We start from the raw sequence: 7,889 nt of genomic DNA, 5'->3' as shown, positions 1-7,889 counted from the left end.
CTGGGTATTGGACAAGTTTGGTCGGGCGGTCATATGGACGACAGAAAGGTACAGGAAATTGTGTCCAACTCGAATGAAGGCTACGTAATTGCCAAAGTAAACAAAGTATTCTACTGCAGTTGCTATGCTCCGCCGAGTTGGTCTACCGAAAGGTTCACCCAAGTGTCAACTGAATTGACGGGTCAAACGCCGTCGGTTGACGCAAGGAAACTTCAGCGATAAGTGCACCGGTGGGAAGTCGGTTATGCATTTTAAGTTTCGCGGCCCGGGACTGATCACTAACTGGAGGGTAGACAACGGCCACACTAATAGCGACCACAAGTCGGTGCGCTATCATTTAGACCACAACGCGAGGCGGTTAGCGACAGGCAGAGCCAATACTCCAACCAACCGCGGCCTGAAAACATCGCCTTTTGATGCTGATGTTTTTAGGGAAGCAATAAGAAGAGTATACGAAGGTGAGGAGTCCCCTATACTATCGTGGGCGTGCGACGCCACGATGTCTAGGATTAGGCAACCTAGATACGGAAGGCGGCCGGTAAATTGGTGGACTAACACGATAGCCAGATTACCGAAGCGGGTGCGTACCGACATGCAAAAAGAGAACCGCATTCGCATCTTGTTGAAGATGAGCAAGGCACCGGGACAAGACGGAATCCCGATCGTGGCCATTCAAACGGTCATAAAGGTAGCCCCCGGGTTGTTCAGGGCGGTCATGCAGAAATGATTGCCTCTTCCCGGATAAGTGGAAGTGACAGAGACTGGTTCTGTTTCCAAAGGCTGGGAAACCACCAGGTGACCCATCATTATATAGGCCAATCTGTCTACTAGACACGGCGGGCAAGGTGCTTGAGAGGAAATCCTTTTGTCTCCTTCTAATGGATGGCACTGGAACCAAGAATAAAAGGCCCTTTGAGGACCTATCCAGCTTTTTACGCGCCATAATGGCGGACGCTATAAAGAGTTTCTCGTAATATTTTAACTGCCCTCTTGACAACTCTGCTTACGTCATTTTCAGTCGGTCAACTCGATTAATCATCAAAACAATCAATTTTGTAAAAAAAACGAAAAAGGTTGCAAATTTGTTTACATTTAAGCGGATTGTTCAGCATTCCCAGTGCATTGGAGTGGTGATAAACTGTGGCGATTATAATAGGCATCAATAAATGAAATAAATAAGAAGTAAGTAACATTCTAAGATCCATGGTTTTATTCACGTTCATACATACATTTACGCAGCATTCTATCAGTATATTTTCCCCACTTTCAGGTAACGGTGACAATGTCAATTAAATCCTGTGTCAAATAATGTACGGAGAAACTACCGTAAGTTTCCATAGTTTTTCTGCTACTCCTACACCTCGCGATGCACTACGACGACAACTTTAGTCTGAGGCTGTTGCGGTGAAAGCCGATAGCTTAGATAATAGCTATGTATGCGGTCGACATTTTATTACTGATAATGTACATCAAGACTTTGCAGGTCTGTCATTAAAGTTAGTAATCATATCTACAGGCAAACCAGCACGGCCCTATGCCATTCACGACTTAAACTGGATTCCAACTTTATATCTGAAATACCACCTTGAAACGGATTATCCTGCTCTTGCACAACCATCGGAAGTTACAAAAATTTGTTCGTCGTCTGTAGAACGAAGCAATTTATGGGATAAAAATTCCAACTGTTTGGGAATTACTGCAAATGAAATGGCCTATGATTAATAAATTGAATTGCAAGATGAAAGCTTCAATTAAGAAACGGTAAATATCTTTACGTTGAAACAATGTTTTTACTCGGATCAGGATGTTCATACTATGTAAAACGACTCGGTGGGTCGTTTATGCTCATACTATGTAAAACCTAGATAAAATGAATCGCAAAAATAAATAAATGTAGCAGTTATGTGTACTTTTTACTAACGCTTCCAGATATCACAAACATGTTTTATTGTTTGCAGCCTTTCACGTCTTTCACAAATCCGTTTTTTTTTTTTTTTTTTTTTTTTTAACTTATATGCGTCCAAAGACTTTATGTTCCTGTGGGGATAATTGTGCGGAACGACAATCGATTTATCAGAAAGCAAAAAAAAATTATCATAATCGACCGTAAATAAAAGCACATCCGATTTGAAAAGCAATTTGTATGGATCTATACCTCCAAGTATTGACACTTTTTTTCGTATCTTCGGATATCATCCACATGTAAGCTTTGAATTTTCGATGGAAACCCGTGCGGGGACATTGTTAAATAATCTCTTGAATAAATGTGTTTTGAATTTGAAAACAACCAAAATGGCTACCGAGTTGACGTAAGCAGAGTTGTCAAAAGGGTTAGCAAAATATCACGAATTTTCCATTATAGCGACCGCCATTATAACGCGTAAAAAGCTGGATACGAGCAAATATCTTAAAATAACAATATAGTTCACTCTCGAATTTCCCATATATTCCCGTGAAGACAGACAGGGAACACCCCCTTTTGTGGTGAAAAAGGTAACTAAACTCATTGCACAGTGGTACAGTAAGGCAATTTAGGCGGACATAGGCTTTTCGTTGCGATTTTGGTTTGCGGTTTAAAGCCATAGTTTTTGTAAAAAATTGTTTCTTATACATAGTCCTCGATTCATGTGCGAATGAAAATTAGGGTGGTCCTAAAATCAACGAAATAAAACATTCTTTGGCAAACTTGTAGACCAACTAATTCTAAGTAACTTTGTAAAAAAACTTTTTTGTAGACATGAAATTTGGTTTCCAAAAACAGTCTTTTCGCTCTATTTTTTCAATTCAAATTTAAAAACAAAGTTTTCTTCGGTAACTTTAATCAAAAATACGCCAATTTTGACGAAAAACATTGTCGATATATTATACAGATGAAGAGTTTTCACTATTTCTATTTTAAAAATAGGCCCTTTTGATATATTGATGTCTCCGTTTAGGGCAAACATAAATAATATTTTTGGTATCATTTGATAGAACAAATATTGTATAAATATTGTGAAGAAATACCGAAAGTTGCTTAAAATTAGTTGATCTACAACTGTGCCGATGAATGTATACATTTATTTATGCAAATAAAAAGTTAGTTTTTTCATTTAGTCGATTTCAGGACCACCTTAATTTTCATTTGCACATAAAAAATAGACTAAATATAAGAAACAAGTTCTTAGAAAAAAAATTTACTCTAAAACCACAAAATCGCATCGAAAAACTCGTGTCCGCCTACATTGCCTTACTGTACCACTGTGCGTTGTTGTTGAATTTCTGTGAGCGTGTGACATTCTCACACACGAAACTGAATTTACTCAATTTTAGATTTAGTTGACTCAATTTCATACTTTCACAGAAAAAAATATGTTGCAGATTTCGTGCGTATATTGTTTGTATGTAAAGCTAACGCTATTCCGGGAGTTAAATATTGATAATATAATAGATGTAGCTTATCGAGGCACGAAGAAGAAATATTCAAATAATCAGGCCACGACGTGTAAATGGTAAACTAATCCCAAGTTGCTATAAACGTGGTTCCCTGTGTAACTTCACTAGCTCAGATCCATCACGGGAAGCAACTACGAAATGTGCGGCCGTCAAGCTCAAGCTCAATAATCAGGCCACGAAGTGTACAAATAAATGAATATTTCAATTACCTCGTGAAAAAGATAAAAGGAGAAACCGCACAATGGTTGTCAATAGTCGTATATGGTTGTTGTGCAACTTTTAGCTTAGATAACACTTGAATGTTCTATCAATTTAACAATTTAAGTATGGATACATATTATGTTGTAATTGGTTTAAAAGCTTTATTATATTATATATAAAAGATATTTAACAAAACAAACATAATTAGTGATAACAACTGTTATGCAAAAATTATTATTTAATGTTTAGTTTTCTTCGTTTTGAAAGTATTTTTTGTTTTTTTTATCCCTCCAAAATTTTTGCTCTCGAGTTCTAATCTTCGTATTCATCACTTGCAGCTTTGCTTTAACCAGCATATTTATGTATTTACTAGCTGAACCGGCAAACTTCGTCCCGCCTATTTTTGTGTTTAATTCAATAATTTTCAACATTCCAAATTCATTGATTTCTTGCGATTTGTTTATATCGTTTGAAATTATTGGTTTTATCGAAATGACAACATCCTCGACTTTTGCCTTTAGTACATCACCTCTATTCCGAAAACACTCATATTGGGTGGTATTAAGTTATTTTCGTTGTTTTCCAGAAACTGAAAGTGGTCATCTTCGAATTCAATATGGTGTCCAGGGTCAATGCTTGGCTTCTTTACATTATTTCGATTACGGAAATATTCATATGCAGTAGTATTCGGCTGTTTCCCAGAAGTTGCCATCTTACAATTCAAAATGGTGTCTGAGGTCAATTTTTAGCTCCATGCATCATTCTGGTTAAAGAAACACTCATATTGGGTGGTATTTGGTCCCTTTAGGCTATTTTTTTGGAGACAATTTCTGGCCCCTGAGCGTCATTCTGGTTAAAGGAACACCAATAATAGGTGTTATTTAGTCATTTTCGGCTGTTCTACAGAAACCGGAAGTCACCATCTTAGAATTCAAAATGTTGTCTGTGGTCGATTCTAGCTCCTGTGTATCATTCTGGTATCGAAACATCTTATATTGGATGGAAATCGGCCGGTTGAAGAAATACCCATATTGGGTGTTATTTGGTTATTTTCGGCAGTTTCCCATTCACCGGAAGTCGTCATTCTACAATTCATAATGTTATCTGAGGTCGATTTGTAGCTTCAGTGCATCATAACAATCCCGGAAATACCCATAATGAGTGTTATTTGGTCTTTTGCCACTGTTGTTTAGGAACCGGAAGTCGCCATATTGGATTTCAAAATGGCATTTGGAGACAATTTCTGGCCTCTGAGCATCATTCTGGTTAGAGAAACACCCATATTTGGTTGTATTTTGGTCATTTTCGGCAGTTTTCCAGTCACCAAAAGTCGCCATTTTACTACTCAAGTTGTCTGAGGTCGATTTGTGGTTTCAGTGCATCATCACGATTTCGGAAATACCCATATTGGATGGTATTTAGTCATATCTCGCTGTTTCTCCGAAACCGGAAGTCGCCATCTTGGATTTCAAAATGGTATTCAAAGACAATTTCTGGCCTCTGAGCGTCATTCTAGTTAAAGAAACATCCATATTGGTGGTATTTGGTCATTTTCCTCTTTTTTCCAATCACTGGAAGTCGCCATCTTACAATTCAAAATTTTGTCTGATTTTTCAAAAACCGGAAGTCGCCATCTTGGATTTCAAACTGGCATTTCGAGACAATTTCTGGCCTCTGAGCGTCATTCTGGTTAAAAAAACACACATATTAGGTGGTATTTGGTCATTTTCGGCAGTTTCCCAGTCACCGGAAGTCGCCATTTTACAACTCAAAATATTGTCGGAGGTCGACAAACGTACAAACCGTGGAACACCACCCATGGATTGCCTTATGCATAGGTGAACTTTATTATTATAAAATATTCGGCCGAGTTCACTTCACAATAAAATGTGAATTTTTTTCAGTGTACCCATTAGGGTAATATTATTGTCAAAAGTTACTCTATTTCGCATGTCGTGTAGAACAAAATCAGAAGTGGCGCACCTAGCGGTCGAAAAGGTGACTAACGCTTCTGTCATTTTCAATTTGTCTTCATAATTTCACGTAAGTGAACTATATTGGTATTTAATATATTTGATACGAGGAACATTAGCCATTTTGTTTTATGATCTAGTTGCGCCCAGATTACATTTTTTATCCCCCTAACTTTTATCTAAATGTACATATATTTGGTTTTACCTTTTTTTCTTGTTTTCTTTATAGATTTAGCCGTACTTTTCCTCCAAATAATTTTCAGCTGTTTAGCACTACATTTTTAACACTTGACTTTAACACTTTAAAACTTCTCGTATAATCTTTTAGTACAAGTTATTAAATTTGACCACGACGACTCTCACTAACTTGCACCTAGCGTCTAAACTCTAAACTAGTAGGTACTCTTTTTTTCTAGCAAAGCTATGCTACATCCAGGATCGTATACTCGTTAACAACACAGAGGAGAGTCAGAGACGCGTCGCAGTCACCGCAGAAGTACAGCAAGGTTCTATCCTGGGCCCAGTGCTGTGGAATGTCATGTGTGACGGTGTGTTGAAACTTAAGCTTCTCTTGTGTTGAAACTTAAGCTTAAGCTCTCGGAGTGGTGATATTTGGCTTTGCAGACGACATAGCCATGGCGAGATCATTGAAGAGGTCAAGTTGAAAGCGGTACATTCAATTTAAATCGTAGAAGACTACATGAAGCTGGAGCTAGCGCACCACAAGACGGAGGTCATTGTGGTAAACAACCGAAAATCGGGACAGAAGGCGAAAATTAGTGCTGGTGGATGCACTATAGCCTCATAACGGTTTTTGAAACTCACTGTTCATTAGGCCGCATTTCCCTTTTGGAACACCCTGTGATGCCGAATAACTTGGTCGCCTCGGTCAGTGTGTCTGTGCGCGACCTCCGTCCAAACGCGGCTCGACGGACTTGGAGGGAGATCATGTAGTGGTGCTCTAATTCCAGGGTAGGATCTGCGAGGTGAGGGATTTTTAGTCGAGCGAGACTGGATGTAATTTCAATTGTTAAGGTGTCATAGGAGGCGGTATGTGTTCTAGCCGGCATGGTGCCCATGAGCATTATAGTCAGGGAAGATGCAAACTGCTTCGAAGGACGTGAAATAAGCGGTATACCGAGCACAGAACGATCATTCTCGATGGTCAGGTGACAGAGGTACTGGTCCAATACTACCAATGGTAGACGGACACTCATACCTGCGGTAGCCGGGTCGAGAGACGACATGAGGGAGTCAACTCCCACCTGACACAGATCCTATCAGGACATGGTTGCTTCGAGCAATATCTGCATAAATTTGGCCATGCAGACTCGCCGTGGTGCCTTGAGTGCTCAGATGCGGAGGAATCTGCAGAGCACGTGTTTTTCGTATGCCCTCGCTTCGCACAAGCGAGGAGCGAAATGATGGCGGTGAGCGGACCGAACGAGGCCATCTGAAGAGCGGTCAGCGCGACTGCTTCCCGGATCGTCCAACCACTACAAAGCACCAATCGACGGGCGACCATTGAAGTGCCGGAGTAAGCTAACTTCTTGTCTCCTAGTAGTTAGCCGAATCTAAAAACGAGGGTACATCAAGCACAAAAGCCAGTTAACTCAAGTAATACCTAACGGTAGTTGCAGGAAGCATGTAATATCAGGGTTAAAGACTGGGGGTTTTAGTGGATCGGGCCTAGCAAACCCGACCCCACACCTTGAGTTATCTTCTCCGGTTTCTGTTAGTAGATTTCCCACCACCTTGAAAAAAAGCATACGTATTAGCTCCGGCACGAGACGTGAAACTCGATGAGTACCGTTTTCAAGATTCCATATACGCCTACTACGACCGCTGCTATAAAATGAACTTTAATTGCGGATTCTGAATTAATCGAACCTGATCAGCAACATTTTTACAAATAATTTTAAAGTCAATGATTAATAAAAATGTTGCTGAAACAGTTGAGTTGATTGTCAAAATACACCGGAGCTTAGGCTAACTGGGATATGTTACATGAAGTTGCTATATGTATATACTGTGAAATAGTAGAGACAAAACAGTATGTGATCGAAGAAACAGGGGTAATTATAGTTACAAAAAAAGGCGGACATTTGAAAAAACATGAATCAAGACAAACACTACACAATATAATCGGTATATTTTATCTCAATTTTCGGAAGATTGAAAAAAATTGTAATTCTATAAAGATATATGTAGGTACTTAGTATTGTCCCATTAACTATTCACATTATCGTGCCTACACAAGATTTACACGGTTAATTTCAG

General features: G+C 39.1%; 1 long non-coding RNA gene across 1 annotated transcript; it reads left to right on the top strand.

Moving 5' to 3' along the window:
* The first annotated feature begins 1,026 nt into the window (after positions 1-1,026).
* LOC129718146 (uncharacterized) lies at positions 1,027-1,894 on the top strand. The gene is made up of 3 exons (XR_008726812.1): positions 1,027-1,182; positions 1,271-1,434; positions 1,517-1,894. It is a non-coding gene; the product is annotated as an uncharacterized LOC129718146 (long non-coding RNA).
* Positions 1,895-7,889: the final 5,995 nt, after the last annotated feature.

This window comes from Wyeomyia smithii, chromosome 1, assembly GCF_029784165.1.
Source record: "Wyeomyia smithii strain HCP4-BCI-WySm-NY-G18 chromosome 1, ASM2978416v1, whole genome shotgun sequence".
Taxonomy (NCBI): Eukaryota; Metazoa; Arthropoda; class Insecta; order Diptera; family Culicidae; genus Wyeomyia; species Wyeomyia smithii.
This window is presented reverse-complemented; position numbering and strand designations above follow the sequence as displayed.